The sequence below is a fragment of the Acomys russatus genome, chromosome 24 (genome assembly GCF_903995435.1).
Source record: "Acomys russatus chromosome 24, mAcoRus1.1, whole genome shotgun sequence".
NCBI lineage: Eukaryota > Metazoa > Chordata > Mammalia > Rodentia > Muridae > Acomys > Acomys russatus.
Window position 1 is genome coordinate 49104057 of NC_067160.1, and position 18961 is coordinate 49123017.

An 18961-nucleotide genomic window follows, 5' to 3' on the forward strand; every position below is an offset into this window, starting at 1 on the left:
TAAAAAAGTAACTTCCCAGGCTGGGCATGGTGGCGCACACCTTTAATCCCAGCACTCAGGAGGCAGAGGCAGGTGGATAGCTGTGAGTTTGAGGGCAGCCTGGTCTACAAAGCGAGTCCAGGACAGCCAAGGCTGACACAGAGAAACCCTGTCTCGGTTTAAAAAAAAAAAAAAAAAGTAACTTCCCTGCAAACCCCTCTCCTAGTATCTCTGAAGTGGATAAAACAGTTATTCTGTTTAAAACAAAAAAACAAAAAACATTGATTTCTGTCCTTATAACTTTTAGTTCAAGTTCATGAGAAGCAAAAGCAAATAATTTAAAGGTTTTCTTAATTTTATATGGATGTTTTGCCTGTATGTGTGTCTGTGTGCCATGTGCATGTCTGGTACCTACACAGGCCAGAAGAGGCCATCAGATTCCCCTGAACCTGGAGTTACAAACAGACTGTGTAGGTACTGAGAGTCAAACCCAGGTCCTCTGCAAGAACAACTAGTGCTCCCAACCACTGAGCCGCCCTCTCGACCTCAGCAAAGAGGGTTTTAGTCTGACAGTCTAAGTACAATAAATATAATCAGAGATTATATAAATCTACCTTAAAATACTGAAGACAGATGACAAGAACAATACAATATATTGTTTGTTTGCCTTTTTGTTTTTTGTTTTTCAAGACAGGGTTCTCTGTGTGGCATTGGCCTCCTAGAACTCTCTCTGTAGATCAGGCTGACCTCGAACTCACAGTGATCTGCCTGCCTCCGCCTCCTGCATCCTGGGATTAAATGTCTGTGTCACCACACCTGGCCTAACAATACAATTTTTGATAACACAAATAAAACTGAAATTGCATTATTATTGTTTCAAATACTTTAATAATTAAGAATCAGTAGGAAGTCCGGCGATGGTGATGCACACCTTTGATCCCAGCACTTGGAAGACAAAGGCAGGTGGATCTCTGAGTTTGAGGCCAGGCAGGCCTACATAGTGAGTTCTAAGACAGCCAGGGCTACACAAATCTTGTCTTGAAAAATCAAAAAGAAAGAGAAAAAGAAACAGTAGGAGCCACCCACATTTGCAATCCCAGCATACAAGAAACCCTTTAAGTTAATAAAGAAGAGGCAGTGCAGTCTCCATACCTGCCCAGAGACAACCAACTTGAAGAGCAGGGGGCGACCCCAATGATCCATAGAGAATACAAGTAGTCAGTTAGATGAAAATATCCCCATTCTCAATAGCAACCAGGAAAATGTAATTGAGAAACTACAATGAACTAGCATTTTACACTTCCTAGATTGACAAAAAATCAAGTTGAATCATGCCTAGGGTTGCAGGAGCCCTGTTTCTTTCTGGGGGATAGGTTATTGTATTCACGTTAGAAATGCCCATACCAGTCAACCCTCAGTTCCACATGAAATTGCCCTGGAGAACCTCTCACCTACAAGATATATTAAGACATTGCAAGAGTATTGTCAGTGACACTGAAGTGCCTGAGAACTTGAAGTAGACAGTTGCTCATTTGCTTGAGAAGATGGCTAAACATAGTGATTCCCACACTGGTACACCCCGCAGCAGTGGGAGGATGGATTTTAATGTGCATCAATTCCACTGTGGCCTAGAAACATCATGTCAAGTGAAAATGCAAATTGCAGATCATACATAGTGTATGGCCATCCTCCGTGAAGTCGGGTGGAGACATATGTGGTCAAATTCAATGAGAGCAAGAGACTGACAAAAGGAAGAATTAGAAATGGAATCAGGAAGGAATATTTAGTGCGTTCAGTGGAATTAATAATGTATGTTTCCATCCAAAGTACGAGTTTACAGGGGCTGACTTAGTTATCAGTCATTATAAACCCACGTGTGAGTTTTAAAAGGCAGGTATGGTAGAGTACACTCTAGTCCTAGCACTCGGAAAGCAGAGGCAGGTGGATCTCTGAGTTACAGGCCAGCCTGGTCTATAGAGTAAGACCTTGTTTAAAAAAAAAAAAAATTAAGTCAAGGAAGTCTTTGTCAGTTCAACTGATACTTGGCCTTACCTAATAGAAATTTTAACAGATATTTGCCAAAAGATTCATACTGGAATGTCCGTGGCAGTGGTAGTCATTAAAGACAAGACATGGTGCAAATATCCACAATGGGGAAATCAGTGTGGTTTATTTATGCATAATTGGACTATGATTCAGCAGTGAAAATGAACTATCGCTCTGTGTATCTGCATAATGCCAGAGGCTCATGTTAGCATTTGTAACAGACTTAGAAACAGGCACGTTACCCTTAGGTGCTGGAAGTAAGGGCGGAAGATCCCTTTGGGGGAGGAGGGAGTAGTCAGGGAAGGAATGCTTCCTGATCTGAGGGGTTGGGTTCCCGGGTATGTTCATATTATGAAAATCCATCGACTCTATACTTAGAATGCATGCCTCTTTTTGTATGTGTATTTTTCACGTCACCCAAAGTTTATGTGCACTGTGACAACAAACCTGCTCTTGAGATTACATAAGCTTTTGTAGGAAACTATAACAAGAGACAAACGAAGTGGATAGCAAGTTAGGAAATGGTAGGTGCTATGGAGAAAGATAGATGGTGGAGAGCCTGGGGTTAGGGGATGCTCTGCTCCGTGGGTGGAGGGAAGAAAAGGGCTTTGTAGCAGCCTGCACGTGCTGCTGGTGAGGAGCGCTTCAGCAGAGGACACAGCGTGGGACGCCTGGGGTGGAAGCAGCCTGAGCAGAGGGGGAGTGGAAGAAGCCTCCCAAGAGGCCATGGTGTCCCGGTGGCTGCTAGGCAATGGGATGACTGCAGCTTTTACCCCAAGTCAGGTGAGAAGCAGCGACACTATTACCTGTGTTCTAGCAGGATTGCCACAGTGGCTGATTGAAAACAGATCGTAGGGTGAGTGGAAGCTAACACCAGCTGTAGTAACCCAGGCAGATGGTAGTGGCTCAGACCAGAGCGTCAGTGCAGAGGGGCTTCTGCATGTGAGAGTACAGCCAGCAGGGCTGCTGATGAGAGGAGGTGAGGGAGAGTCTGGTGTGGCTGACATTTTTATTCTGAGCAACAGGGGTATAGAACTGCTATTAAGAACAGTGCAGAAAGATTTGGGAGAGAGGTTTCAGAGAAAAGAGTACGAATTTCTTCTTGAACATACTAAGTTTGTCTATGCCATAGCTCTCAGAGCTCATGTGTAAAAACGTAAGTGGACAGGAGAGTGGAGATAAAGGCCATGGCAGTCCTCCATTAATTCACGATGGCATGCTATAAATGCAGGTCCTCAGGGTAGAGTTGAGCTGTACCAGAATGGAGCCTCCTGTTCTGTGGCTCAGCTCAACGGAGAAGCTGGAGTTCCCTTTCACACAGTACCCGGAAGAGTCACAGAAGCTGTTATTGTGAATTTCACATGCACCGAGACTCATACTTAAGTTGTCACTTCTTCTTAATTAGTGGAGCGAATATTAACATACTTTTACTTTTGGAGTAGAGCTAACTTGCATGGATTATTCAAGTTACTAAGACACAAAGCCTCCATTGTTCTCCTGATTCTGACTTTGAGTCTGTCTTCTCAGTTAGGTGTTTTTAGAATGAAAAATGTTAACTTATAGTTCATTGCTACAGTACTGAAAAGACTGTCACAAAAAATTTTTTTTTAATTTTTTTTTAACAGAAGAGAACCAGAAATAGTAGAGGTTGTGACATTAGATTCATTTCTTCATTCATGCCGTTAACATATTCCAGAGCCTTTAAAGCTGGTGCACAGGACCTGTCTGTTAACAGTCCAGCCCAGACAACATTGACCTGTCCCTTACAGATAGGGAGTCTGAGGTTCAGAGAGTGATTTGACAAGGACTATTTCAGGCCTTCCTGAGTGGTGGAACTAGGGTAGAGATGCTCACTATAAAGAAAAAAAGTGGATTGTTAATTTTTTTCCCCTGCCAGTGGCAGTGTGGTTCCTGCATCCCAGGGCCCAGACGAGAGTCTGGCTCCTGTGTATATACTGGGCTCTCGGAAGGGCTGCATCCTTCCCCTAAGCTGCTGTGAAGAAGCTAGGCTAGTTAGTAGTCTGAGGCCTCTTACTCATTAAACTACTTACTCCAAAGCAGTGAATATTCAGTAAGCTAATTAAAATTTGTAAGTAAGATTTCCTTATTAAAAAAATCTATTAAAACAAGAAGAAGCCCGTTAAAGTAATTATTAGAGCAGGGGAAAAAAAGATGACTATCAAATTACCATATCTGTTTCAGCTGTCCATAAAGGCCCTTTCAGTTGCTTTGGCAGCAGACACCAGCAGAAATGGATTTCGCCTGTAAGTGTGCCGGAGATAGACCAGAAGCAGCTTGGAGGAAAATGGCTGCTATTGTGTTGCGGAGGTTCTTTCACACTGTTGTAAAAGATGACAGACCCTCTGTTCTAAAAGCTCCTGTTTTGCATCCTAGTGGAGATGAGGCTGTCATTAAACAATGTGTGAAGAGTAAAAGAGCCAGATGTAAAAATATGAGAGTCCTTTGAGCGGGTTGTAACACCTAGTGCAGACCAGGGACGCCTGCTTGATCTGAGAAGCGGGCCTGTCTACCATGGGGCAGTGATTAGCTTGCTCTTAAGGATTAAAGAATGCCTTAAGGAGTGGAATCTCTACCACTCCTCTTGTGATACCCAGACCTGTGAACAGAAGACTGTGCTATTCTCATGATAGGCTTAAGTGGTTTTAGATTTTCCTATCTGAAAGGAGGTCCTCATGTAATTGTGGACCTTCCAGCTTTGCCTCCTTCACTTTTCCTGTCCTTTCCTTCTGTGTAAATGTGTATTCCCTCCAGTCCCTCTGCATTCTGTCTCTCATCACTGCGTCTCACCTTTCTAGTGCCTCACTTCTGTGAGGCTTGTCAGGGCAGTAGGCTAATCTGCAAGTCAGGGTCCCAGCAGAAAACAGATGGCATGCTCAAAATAGAATAATGTGAGACAATTTTAATAAAGTGACTATTTATAAAACTGTGGGCAGAATGTAGGGAAACAATGGATGGTGTTGGCAGTTGGTTCTGTTGCTGCCTCTTAGCCCCAAGAGATACAGGAAGGGCTGCCAGAACCTAGGAAGGATGTTTCATGGAAAAACCAGGAGAGCCCTGAGAAGAGGCAGGGTGCCAGGGGAGTAGAAGCTGTGGCCTCCTTTTCTTCCCTTTCTCTCATCTCCTTCCAGCCTGCAGCAATCCGCACGCCTGCAGCAGAGGGCAGCCTCAGGGCCCACAGCAGGGTGGGGAGCACAAGGAGGAGTGATCAGAAAATAGATGGTGTAGCCCAAGGGCGAAGACACAGATCAGTACAGGATGCGTGCCCAGGCCCCCTGGCATCCCTCTGTAGATTCTGCGATGTGCCCTCCCAGAAGCCTTCTCTAAAAGTGCCCTTGACTGCCTTTTTCTTTTCTATTGGCTGTTTCTCTGTACCAACTCTGCCCAGACACACTGTGAGGAGAGGCTTACCTCCTGCTGGTAATACCAGGAGAGGCCTTGGAGATGGACAGATGTCACAGAGGGAGACTGGGGAGAATGGCATTCTAAGCAAAGAAAACGCCATCCGCAGGAGGCTGATCTGACTGGTAGGCATCCAGAGCCAGTTTTCTCCTGTGGAGGTGCTGCTCGAAGAGTCAAGGTTGCGGACTCCAAGTCTTAGATTAGCTTGGCCCTTAATCCCAGCTCCTTCCTGTTTTATTGTCTTTGTGGCCTTGAGTGAGTCTTTGTACCTCTACTTTCTGCATATATACCATTTGGCTAGAAATAGAAGGTTGGGTGCTTTGGTGAGAAAATATGTGAAAAGTACCTATAGGTGGCCATCAGAATCAGAAGGTATAAGTAGCAAGTTTGTGTGTGTTCCTCTTGTGATGTTTTCTTCCCACAAGGCCATGGAAAATGGTGTGCTGATTTCTCTCCTTCAGAGCTAGCTTTCCTGGATCACCAGTTCATTCCTTCCCTTGCACATTCACATAGCATCTTTTCCTCCACAGCTCTTATAATTAATTCTAAGTATTGAATGGTGTTCACTTAGAGATGGCAAACTCTGTGTTAGTTGGAACTGGTTGTCTTTTTTTGGTTGGTTGGTTGGTTGGTTTTTGTTTGTTATTTTGTTTTTCTTCTTCGTTTAAGTTTTTCTTCTTTCTTTTTTTGAGACAGGGTTTCTCTGTGTAGCCCTGGCTATCCTAAACTCACTTTGTAGACCAGGCTGGCCTCGAACTCAAAGAGTTCCTACTTCTACCTCCTGAGTGCTGAGATTAAAAGTGTGCGCCACCACCTGGCAGAACTGGTTGTCTTATTCAGTGCTATAGTCTTAATGCCTAACAGCATTCAACCCAGACATGACATGCTTGCTAAGTAAGTGACTTAAGATGGTAGGACATGATGTTGGAAAACCAAAATTGAGCCTGACTGGGGAGAGCCTACATTGTGAGGTTGAGTGGTTTAAATGTCTTGTTTGTGTCTATTAATTAACCTAATATCATTCAACTAACAACTTTAGAGTCATTCGTTTTATATCATGAATGCCACAGAGATCCTGCCTTTATGGAGCTCACATCCCAATTAGGAAAGATGAATTATATGTATAAGCCTACTCACATACATGAACACATATATGGATTTATACATAAATGGATGTGGTATGACCTATATTGATACAGTTCATGTAATTACTATATGAGCAATTATATGAGATATCATATAACATAATTAGTATCAAATGAAAAGGTTATTATTATTAGGCTATTTGCATATAATCTTACTTAGTATTAAGTGCTACCCCATAGAATAAGGAGAGGTATTCTGAAGAGATACATGATTAGGTTTGTGAAAAATAATCCTAGCACCAGCAGTGCATATATTTAAATGCAATAAATGAATGCTTTGCAAATCTTACGGCAGATTCCAAACCCCAAAGTTATGAAGAACTGTTGTTTCAACCGAATAAATAAATAGTAATCCACACTAAACAATCAAAGCAAAGGCATCCAGAGGGAGAATAAGATTGTGCTTTAACGACAACAGCCATCCCGTCCACTAACTTAACTGAATAATAAAGCTGTGACAGGGAGGGTCGGCATTGCCAAACAGATGATTTAACAGAAATGCCAGGTGAGAATTCCATACCTGCCAAAAATGTCTTTTGATAATAAGTCAAATAAAGACATTTTATCAAAAATTGAATTTGTCTCTCTCTTTAAGAGTGTGTGTGTGTGTGTGTGTGTGTGTGTGTGTGTGTGTGTGTGTTTCTTCATAGAGAAATAAGAAGATTGCAGACATGATGGAGGGTGTAGGAAATGGTAAGCTGTGTGGGTTTGAATCAGAATCTATTGCATAAGGTTACTAATGTCCTACTTTGTTTATAGTATTCATAGAATTAAAATATATGATGATAATGCCTTATAAATGATGAAGGGGGATATTTTAAGGATCATGCCTTTTCTGGGAAAATACCAATTTATAAAATGCCAGTTAATGTTAAACTTTAGTAATCAAGAATGTTAAATCTTTAGTCATGTTAAGGGTGCTAAAGGGCTTTTTAATTTTCAAATAAATATACAGTAAAAGCTAAAGAGGGGTAAAAGCGGGAGGGAGATACAGAGTAAATGAAACAGATTAGAAATACTTATGGATGATAAGAGTCCCAAGTATATAAATAATCATAGTAACATCAGATAGTCTAAGTAAGTTGACTAAGTCTAACATAGTCAAATGGGATATAAAATGAAAATTATGTATTTTCTAAGAGACATGCTTAAAATATAAGGGCATGGGAAAACCAAGAATAGTAACCTGTAGCAGGTAAGCAATAACCAACAGAAAGCAATACCAGATTTAAAATACCTCAAGACAAAATAATGTGATAGCAACTCTACATTTGTGAGCATCCAGTAACATCAACTCAGATTTACAAAGCAACTCAATAATTTCAAAGAAAAGGTAAAATCCAAAGCTCACAGCAGGAGAATTCCGTATCTTTTTGTTACTGAGCAGCAGATAGACACACATGCACATTTCAGCACAACACAAAACAGTGCTTACCAAGCATTAGAGTACGCAGGAATGATCTAGACACCTGTCAGAATCCAGATTTCAGGACCCTGGGTCTCTAAGTTCTGAACCTAAGGGTCTGCAGTGGTTCTGACCCCTTGTAGACCCTAGATTTATGGTGATGTTGGTGGTTCTGGAACATTTTAAATATAGATTTGAACATAAAACACTATATCCAACAGTTGCAGAATATATATTTTTAATATTTGCACAGCATTTTAGATGTTAGCTATATATTCTGGGTTAGTGATACATTTTATTTTTCTATTATTTGTTTGTTTGTGTGTTTGTTTGTTTAGGTTTTGGGGAGGGACAGGGACGGGGTAGCCCAGTCTGACCTTGAGCTTTCTGTGCAACGTAATCTTCTTATCGCCACCTCCTGAGTGTCAGAGTAACAGTCAAGTTCTACGGCATGCGGCTCCTTAAGACTGTTTAAGCAAGGCAGGGTGTTCTTTTTGGCGACAGTGGAATTACAGTAGACATCAGTAATAAAAAGATACTAAAATTTTTTCACATGTCTGGAATTTAATCAATATCTTTAATAGCCCCTGGGTCAATGAAGAATCCACGGTGGAAATTTGAAAATATTTTAATTAAATGATAACGGAAATACAGTATATCAAAATTTCACTGGCTTCTCCTAAGGCCTTCCTTAGAAATAAATGTATAAATTTAAATACCCATGAATATAGAATATGTGTGCGTTGAAGTGTGCTGTGTGTGTATATATTTTGTGCTTATATATGCACAGATGGCTGGAGGTAAGCGATAGGGAACCATCTCAGCGTAGTAAGGGACACTAATACAAGACCAAGAAGAGTAGAAAGGAGGAAGCAGTAAAAACAAATGCCCAGATGACCATAATTGCAGAGAACTAGCCTACACCCCAGCAAAGCCAAGCACAGCTTCTTTGAAAAGTCTGCCTCGTGGGGCTGGAGAGATGGCTCAGAGCATACACTGTTCTTGCAGAGGACCTGAGCTCAGTTCCCAGTACCCACATGCTGCCGTTCACAATGGCCTGTAGCTAACTCAAGCTCTGGGGCATCTGATGCCTTTTGCCTCCACATACACATACCCACACAGAGACACACAAACGTCAGTAAACACTTGTGTCCAGGATTTTAGTGTCAACGCGAGTCATGTGTTTATGGATTTCTCAGTAGAAATGGGAGCCTTAAGGGAAGGCGAGTGGATGGGCCTGTGTTCTGAGCTCAGCCCAGCCTGTTCTGCTTGTGTGCTCCCTCACTTGCTAGATGTATGTCTGGAAAGGTTATTAAGACTCTTTATGATTTTGTTTTCTTGTTTATAAAATAGGGAAAATAATAAAATCTACCTCATTTGACTGTTGGGAGGATTGCTAGCCACATAGAGAGTGCTTAGCGTGACCCTTGGCACTTAGGAAGCTGTTGTTAACATTTACACTTGCTATTACAAGAGGATGTGCAGCGACCAACAGAATGAGGGTGAAGGTAAAGCGGCATGCAGGAGGTCAGAGCGATGAGAGGAGGGGCTGCTTTGGGGAGCACAGTGCCTGCCCAGCGCTCATGAGGTGTGTGGGATGAGTAGTCTGGCTGGAGATGAGTCCAAAAGCAGGATCACTGGTAAAGCCTGTCAGTGGCAAGTGTGTGATTTGCACTGGCAGATCTCAGAGCCCAAGGTGGAAAGAGGTTAAAGGACTGATGGTTTTCCTAACTGGGACTGTGTCAGGTGACAATAGAAGAGCAAAGGAGGGACATTCTAGAGTGGTAATTTTCTTTTTCCCTGTGTCTCATTCAACTTGCTAAACTATCGCCCTGCAGATACGCCAGCTCCTAGCCAAAACTCATCTCGGTTACTCATAGCCCATAATAGACAGTGTCAGTGCCCTTTCATATCATATATTTTGAGAAATCTGTATTCCAACTGTAGATCTGCGTGCAAGCAGTATAGCAAAGTGCAGAAGAATTTCTGACCAAGCTGCCCACCATTTAGTAGTGCCAGGACCTGGAACAGGCTGTTTAATCGAGTCATGCTCTGTCTGTGAGCTAGGAGTGCCGACAGGTCTTTGTGAGAGTCTGTGCTTATTGAACTCATCCATGGAGTGCAGAGTACTCAGCACAGGGTAGTGTGGCGTGAGTGCCCGGTCACTGCTACTTTAGCATCCATTCGGCCAGCATTTGGGGGGTTCACAGAGGAAACAGGAGCTAGAGGTTCTGACCGCTAACAAATCAGTGTACTAACTCCAGCCCCCAGCCCCCGAGTTCCCACAGACTCCACAAAGTTGGGGTCCAGGGTGAGGAAGGAATACATCTGTTCTTAGTCTCCCACAGACCTAGTTAGTCTTTACTCTTCAGGTGCATGTGATGTGGCCTTGTGAGTGTATTCATGTATTTTCAAGGGCAGGATTCCTTTTGAGGCCAGGGATCCCCTTCTTAAATGAAGTCAGTCAGGGGCCAAGAGATTGAGGTGTGGGGGAGGCCCTTGGTTGACCTCTTACATTGTAAGAAATAATAATAAAGAGAAGGAAAGAAAGCCAACGACATGTTTCTGGATTTTTCAAAAGAAACTGGCACACATGTGCTAGGCAGTGGTGCTGGAATAAACAAGGCCTGGCTAGGACTTTTATATAGGACTGAATAAAATTTTATGTTTTTATTTACTGGCATTAGATTTATATGAAACGTCTCAGGGTAAAAATCTGCCCTGTTATTATTTAGAATACCCTTGGGCTGGATTCTGGGATACTGTGTTTCCTGGTGACAGTTCCACCTTCTAGCACACTAGTGAGAGCTGCTCTGTAGCTGCGACAGCCCTGCTGGGAGGTGCAGTGGCTTCTCTGGAGCCTAGGAAGGAAGGCATGGCGTGTTTACCTAACCTACTTTTATTTTTAGAAGTAGGAGAAATGACTTTATTTGAGGGAGGGGAAGAGAAGGAATCTTAAAGGACGCGCCATCTGCGGAAGCTGCTCTTAGCATGTGTTTTGGGAAGATGAGCGGTGTCATCCTCTGTGTGCCATAGCTGTGAGGCTGACAGTTTATAGACTCTCAGATGAGACTCTTTGTGAATGTCACAAGCGGTTATCAGTCTATCATACGTAGAGGAGAGAGGGCAAAGCCAAGCTGTGAGGGTGCCAGCACGTATGGCAATACAAGTTTCACAGCTTTAAGCAAGCAAACAAACAGAATGCTGTTCTTGACAAATATTTTAAATTGACAAGCTTTAAGTTACTTCAAATAATGCGGAAGCAGAATGTCAAATTTTTTTGGTTCCCCCGTTAGAAGTGGATTGCGTTCCAAAAGTTGTTTTTCAAGTCAGTTGTTATAAATTGGGAGTTTATTTTCTAAAATGGAAATTTAAAAGGCTTGGATTATAGTTTTGTACTGGAAAGTTTAGTTTTCATGGCCGCACCATGGGTGGGTGTCATAGCCCCGGACAGGTGAGCTCTTAGGGCTGGCCCAGCTGGGTAAGCAGGGCCTCGCACAGCTCTCAGGCCCATTTATCTGCCTGTCCTTTGGAGCCTCCGGGGACACATAGCACACAGTTGTCTAGACTTTCTGCCCTTCAGAAGTTAGCAGACACATGCCTTGGGGGCAGAGGAGTGGATGAGGTGAAGCTTAGTGTTTACCAACATATTTACTTTAAAAGCTCAACAGACCCGAGCTATAGCATGGGGATGAGAGCATATTGATTAGGGAGAAACTATCTGACAGAGGTACGACATTAGCCATGCAGATACACTGCCGTGTTCCATTTTACAGAGCTCCCCATTTAGCATCCCATAATGTTTGCTTAATTAGGCACACTACATAAAGCATGCATCACAGGTAAACACGAGGAGACACTGTGGCAAGTTTGTCAAGAGCTGTGCTTCATAAATTTTCAGTTTGCTGATTTTGATGGCGATGCTTCCATGTATAGCTGTCTCCTCTCCCTGATGCAGTCTGCCGTGGAGAAAGAGCCAGCACCCGGCACCTGTGCAGGCTAAGTCTCTACTCAGTGTTGTCACTAACGTGACAAATAAGTGTGATGGAAGCGGAAATGGAACACATGATTAAGGCCAGCTGATAAGTTGCCTGTTGGTGACTGTATAGACACTGTGGATGGGTTAGCTTTTTATTTTAACATGGAATTTTTTTTTTCTTAAATACAAAGCTGTTAGGAAGGTTTAATGGCTTGAGATTTACAAAGTGATTTTAATTTTGTGTTCAGAATTCTGCTACTTGAAACATCTCTCAGGTAAGAAGAGTGGGTTCTTCCTTAGCTTTGGGGCCCAGCATGAAGCTCCTAGGTGCTGTGTGGCTTTCCAGTGATATACATTCAATCATCACTATGATGCCCAGGCTGGTCTTGATCCCCTAGGCACAAGCAATACTCCTGCCTCGGTGTCCCATGTGCTACCATATTCGGCCCTCAGTAATTGCCTTGGAAGCAAAGCTGCATAATGGCATTTCTGCCGACAGTGAGGTGCAGACAGGATGGTGACTGCCTGTTGACATGCTGTCTTGGTGTGTATAAGAACCCCACACACGGCCATGTTTGTGCAGGGATAGCATATAAAACAGTATGTGTCAACGTAGTCCACCCTGAATCATGGCCACAATTGGATGGTTGGGGTGATATTTCCTTCCTGTGCATACATACAAGTCTGTTTATATGCATTATGCATCTGTGTCTATCTGTGAATATTTTCACACACAAAAACCTCATATTGTATGAAAGGAAAAATTCTTCTCCCCTCTTTGCAGTATATTATGAATAGGTTCATGTCAATAAGTATTTCTCTTCAATATGATATGTAGCCAATGATCTTTTTCCTTCATACAGGCTCCTATAAATGTGTTCTTCGTTCTTGTTCTTATTGTCAGTAGGATTGCGGTAAATATCTTTGTACAAGTATCTCTAAATAACTCTTTAAGATCTTATTTATGTTTGTCAGAGGATATATATATATATATATATATATATATTTTTTTTTTTTTTTTGGCGTAGTCTCTGGAAAAGTTATGCTAAATAATAAGTCACACCCATACACATTTGGTTCTTTAATCAGAAGATCTTTAGCTGCAAATGCTCTTTGTATCCCGTGGGGGTGGCTGCCCATGTGAGCCCCATGCTCAGCATGAAGGCTTTCTCCAGGCACACCCTATCCTAGGGTTTCCCAGCTGCGGTCACAAGGGATTGACTCCCAGCCAGAGTTAACCCAGCCGCCTCAGGCAGCATTTTCCAGGGGAGGCCTGGTGCTCCAGGCAGCAGCTAGTGATGCTCCTAAGGGCTTCCACGCGGAAGGTTCAAGTTGTTGCTGATGGAGCTTTTGTATGAAGCATCTGTTCTCCTTCCTCTCCTGTCTCCTTAAGGTTGCTGCCGGAAGCTTCATGTCACTCTTTCTTTTCTTCCCACTTCCCATCACCCCTTCTCCCATTTTCTAAAAGAAGGAATAATTGACCTAGCACCTTTGAATCTTTTGCCCCTCTTTGGTCCTCAGAAAGGGATAGTATGAAGTATATTAATAATAACCTATGCTTTGTTTAGAATTTTATAACCCCTGCCTCTCTGATCAAGAAATGCATGTATAATAAACTATACATTTATTGTTCAAAATAAGTACCTTTTTTTATCAAAGTATTTGTATTGCTTTGACTAATTTTAGATTAAGTGAAATGACAGCTTAATCCAGAAGGAAATACCAAGCATGTATAGCTTTATAATTATAGGAAATAAAAACAATTTAAATGTTTAAATTTCCATATATTTCTTATGCCGAGCATAAAAGTTTATTGCATTAGAATAATATGGGCAAGAAGTAAAATGGAAATACACTTTTAAGAACAAAAAGAATGTAAAATTCCTAACCTCAAAAAGTGAGCTTATATGTTTTAAAGTGGATACTGTTGAATTGCTGTGCTATTGTATTTGGCTGGCTACATTTTAAAGAGTAGTGTTGCAGTTTTACTTTGAAATGTCAACATTTATGAAATGCTGAATAACATTGTTTATAACTCTAAGACTTATAATAAAAAATTGTAGATGCCAACTTTAAAAATGTGCAAAGAATAAAAAAATGTGTGACCAAGTACATGATTTTTCAAAATTACTTTAGAGGGAGGATTCCAGGAAAATGCTCACAGCCCCTTAGCACTGGGGCTGCCGCAGTGTGATACCTTCTAGGCACATTGGCAGGCTCTCCCTGCCCCGTCCTTGACCATAGCTGTCCCACCTGCAGGGATCTTGGCTGTCACACATATCTTCCACCGTCGCCCAAAATGTTGCTCATGCCTTGCTCTTCCTCTCAGATCTTGCCTCTTCCCTTAGAATGGTTTTTCCTGCCTCTATCACCACCAAAAGAGAACTGAGGGGAAGGAGTTGGAGAAGAAGCGATTACTGTCTTGGGTCTGGGGAGAGGAAGCCCCAGCTCACACTGTGGCTCTTGTGTTGATGTGAGCTTCTGGGTTTTGCTGCTGACACTAGGAGTGGCATTGGCACCAGTGCCCAATTCGGCCTCTTTCTTACTTTGGACATTCCCTCTAATTTCTCAGACATGCTAGGACATCTCTGTAGCTCAGTGTCCCCTCATCACCATCCTTCAAGTTTTGCTAACTGTTTTTGAGGGGCTGGCATTGCTTTCATGACCATAAAATTAGACTGAAGCCGTGCAGTTTCTTTTTCATCTCCCCCACAGCAACCTGAGACAATACTGACTGTCACATGCTCAGCAAACATTCTCAGAAAAACAGAAAATCCGAATGGGAAGTCCTGGGCTGAATTCTAGATCCATCACATTTTGATGTATGATTAAGGGCCACTTGTGAATGGTCTGGCTTTTTTTGTTCCTTCATTGATAAAGTGATCAGATAATGCAGGTGCCTGGACGGGCCTAGACCGAGGAGGGTGTGTTATTATCATTTCTTTTATATGAGAGAGGACTCAACCAGTTCAGAGTCACTCAGCTTGTAAGTGACATAAGGTAGATTGGAAACAGAGTGGAGCCCTAACCATTTAACCTTCACGTGGTCACACCTGCATCTGACTTCACTAGTTAGGTTGAAAATTCAAAGTGGTGATCTGCAGGATGTAGGTGGGGGACATGCATGTTCATGGCGTGTTGAAAAACACCAGAGGCTTTTCCTGTCACTTCTTGGCCAGAAAGGTTCCAGAGAAATTCAGCAGCCTACACAGTCTAGCCACCTTGCTCCTTTGACTTCCAGAGGCGCTATCTGGGGCCGGGCACACTGAGTGTCAGTAGGAGAAGAGTGCTTGTGTTGTCATTCTCATTTTTAATTAATCTTAAGATTCTTGCCTGGTCCTTTGCTCCCCCCTCGCAGCCAGGGCTGTGAATCATTGATGTGAGATTCAGAAGGGAAGCACAGGACAGTGTATTCCATTTCCCCTTACCAATTTCCTGCCTGTTTCCACTGTGGGGCCGATGTACAGACCATCACAGTTCAGCGGTGGAGAAGGCCGTCCGTGGTGGCCCGTTCTGCAGCCTGGCTCCGTCGTGAGCACTCTTGTAGGAGGGGTCACAGGCCCTGTTCCTTTTGTGTTTCCCACTGAGTAACCGTGGGCCTTTTGCAAGTAATTGTATCCGTTTCTAAAAGAGGAAAACCTTTTCTGAATTTAGATGTCAATTTCTATATTAATTACGCTGCTCTTGGTTGCGCTGTGTGAACTCACTAGCTGATTGCCGCAGTACCCAAATCTGTGGGCTCAGAATGTGTGTGATGTGCATATTTTAATTTGAGAAATAGTTTAACATTTCTAGATATTCATTTAGATGTGGTTATGCAGGTTAAACATAACGTATGATCACTGCTTCTTTCATTGCTTCCAATTAAACCTTGCTTGTTAGTTTAACCTCTAGGTAATCCCATCAAACAATTGATGTCAAGGAAACACTGCCCACAGTAGCTGCAGATGAGTGGCCATTAATTTTAATTGCCTTGATATTAAAGATTAAGAAGTATTGGGACTGGCAGAATGGAAACGATCTGATGTCAAGCAAACCCACTTGCTAAAGCTTCCCCAGGCTGCTGGTGATATTAAAATTTTACTGTGAGAATTAAATAAACCTTTATTAGTGATGACTGTTGTTTGATTGGTCCAGAGGTGTGCATAAACAGAGGATTCTTACATATCCAGAGATGAGGCCTTCCATGGTAGAGATTCCTCAATTATGAAACTGTTAATAAAGCTGTAATCTGATTTTCTAGGCTAGGTTTCATTAATGTATTATAGCTTCTCTGATTGTCAAGGTAATATTAACTACAAAGTACTGAATCCAACAGAGAATTGTTGAGAAGGAGAGAATTCTAAGATGGGCCTTTGCTGCTAAATTCAGAGTTGGGGAATTTTCATTAATTATGCTTAAGAAATACCAGTTTCCCCATCAACCAGGACTGTGTCCCTTTGTACTATAAACAATATATTCAATACTTAACTCTTTCTAAGGCCTCCCGACCAACTCAGGAAAGCCAGAGGGCTGTTATATATAAAAGCAGCCATGTGCGTGTCAGCTGGAGATACGCCTCCTCAGCTGAGGCCCTGAACTTCGGAAGGAGGGCTGGGTTCCAAGAGGATTCGTTTTAACAAGCACTATCAGCACTTGAAGCCCCGTGTTCTATTTCTACCTTGATTCTTCGAAGGTTGTGGTTGCTTTGTTTGTTGGCTTTTGGTTTTGTGGCCTTTCTCCCTCCCTCTTTTCCTTCCTTCCTTCCTTCCTTCCTTCCTTCCTTCCTTCCTTCCTTCCAGGGTCTCATGCATTGGAAGCTGGTCTTGAATTTGATATATAGCCAAGGATAACCTTGAACTTCCAATCTTCTTGCCTCTACCTCCAGAATCTAGGGACTGTAGGTATGCACCACCATGCCTGGTTCATGTGGCGCTGTTATTAAAACCCAGGGCTCTGTACATGCTAGGCAAGCACAATCCAATGCTATACCCCAGACTCACTGCTCTGTTTTAAGAATGGCATCATTTAGGGCTGGAGAGACGTCTTAGTGGTTAAGAGCTCATGTAGAGAACCCACGTTCCATTCCCAGCACCCACATCGGGTCCTCTAACTCCTATGCCAGGGCATCTGATATCCTCTGTCTTCTCAAGCTCCTGCACACATATGGAGCATATAAACACATACACATATACATACATACACATAAAGTAAGTTAATCTTCAGAATGATGTAACTCTGCTTTGGAAACGGGTCATAAGGCTCCCTGACACTGGTTCTTTCTACATAAGAATCCCTCTGAAGACCACTCCTGCTCCAGGCCTGAGCCCCACACCAGCATTATGACTTTTCTCTTCTCTTCCCAAGCTCCACCTTACGTACTGACCAGACTCTGCCTGTTCCATCTCCAGAATATTTGCCCACTATGCCGTCCCTGTGCACGCACGCCTGCTGCAGGCTTGCCACTGTAGGAAGAGTAGGGGAGTGGGAAGGTCAGTGGCAGGAGGCTTAGGTCCCATGGGCTGTCCACATGGACCTCATTTTCATTGAATTTCTGATTGTCAGAAATAAGACCAGGGAGTGCATGAAGAGGAAAGCCAGGTTGGTTTCTGCTTGTTTGTTTAAGTCCAGAATAAAGTATATGCCCATTCAAGGCTGCCTAGGGATGGAGCCAGGGACTCTGCTGTGGGCACGTGGGATTGTAGGAGCATGGAGAAAGGAGAAGAGAAGCACCCGCCCTTCCTCTTAATCCAGGGGTGCTGGAGTACGGCAGCTTTCATGGGAATCTAAACACTGAGATCTAGAACCATCCACACATAGAGGCTCACTGAAGGTTTTTGGAGGTGGATGAGGAGAGAGAGAAGAGGCTCAAGAGGTGATCCTTGGAGGAGACACACACACCTATACACACACACACACACACACACACACACACACACACACACACACACGGAAAAGGCAGGTGTTGGAATAAAATTTGGAGGACCCACGGGAAGAATGAGTGCTCGGCAGGGTGACAGACATTGCTGGGAGTCCGAACCCTGTGCTGAGGGCAGCTGAGTGGCCTGAGCAAGCAGCCTTGTTCTTGAGTGGGTTTGTCCATATTTCTGTCCAAGGAGCCTGTGCTGCTGCATAGGTCCTCAAGTGTGCTCATGTGTGTTTACGTGCACATGTGTGTGCTCACTGCTCCAAGGGCAGCATATGGACAACAGTAAGGCTGGTGCTGTCTTTCTCTCAGGGAGCCCCTGCCAGGGCTTTCTAGCCTTCTCCAGAAGCGCGAGTGCCATCAGTTGAAGAATGAGAGCACCATTTCCAAAGCAATTAAAGACTTGGCAGAGGTGGCCAGCAGAGCTGCCCACTGCAGAAAATTGGGCTGGAGGGCCCTGAGCCGCGTCCCATTCCTTGTTTCTGCTCAGGGCCCCTGAGGGGCTCTTACAAATAATACCTAGGGTAGAACAATGGCTCTGACACCACACCAGTGGTTCCTCTACTAGATTAGTAGGCACTTCCTGGGAATATTTTTAAATAGTTACTTTAACAAAAGGGAGGCAGACTCCTCTGATGCAGCATAGGGCGTACCTTCTATACGGCTGTGTGACTTTTCGCTTCCTTACATAGCTCAACTACAGGTGTCAGCATACGGTGTGAGTCTGAGTGCTAAGTGTTGGGCTATGGTTTTGCTGTCTATGCGTTGTGGTGAAATCAGCCTTCTGCCAGCACCCTCTTTCACATTATACTGGCCGACATCATAAAGTCATTTGAAAGAGAGAAAAAGCCATGTTCTACCTTTTGGAATCAGCCATTCCTCTGCATTTACATTTGACCTTATTGAGATGGCTTGAGTTTTCAAGTTGAGGCTTCCCACACAGTAACTGGCAGAGCCTGAGTAGCCATATTGGCAGACAGTGTCTTCCAAGGCAGGAGACAAAGGGATTTTTCATCCATTATTAATGGATGTCCCTCTTCCGCAGACAAAACATCATTCTATTATATAGCTGCCAAAATTGT

At 43.2% G+C, this 18961-nt stretch overlaps 1 protein-coding gene across 2 annotated transcripts in view; it reads left to right on the plus strand.

Moving 5' to 3' along the window:
- Pbx3 (PBX homeobox 3) overlaps positions 1 to 18961 on the plus strand; it is a 201272-nt gene that overhangs the window by 174567 nt on the left and 7744 nt on the right. The window lies entirely within an intron of this gene.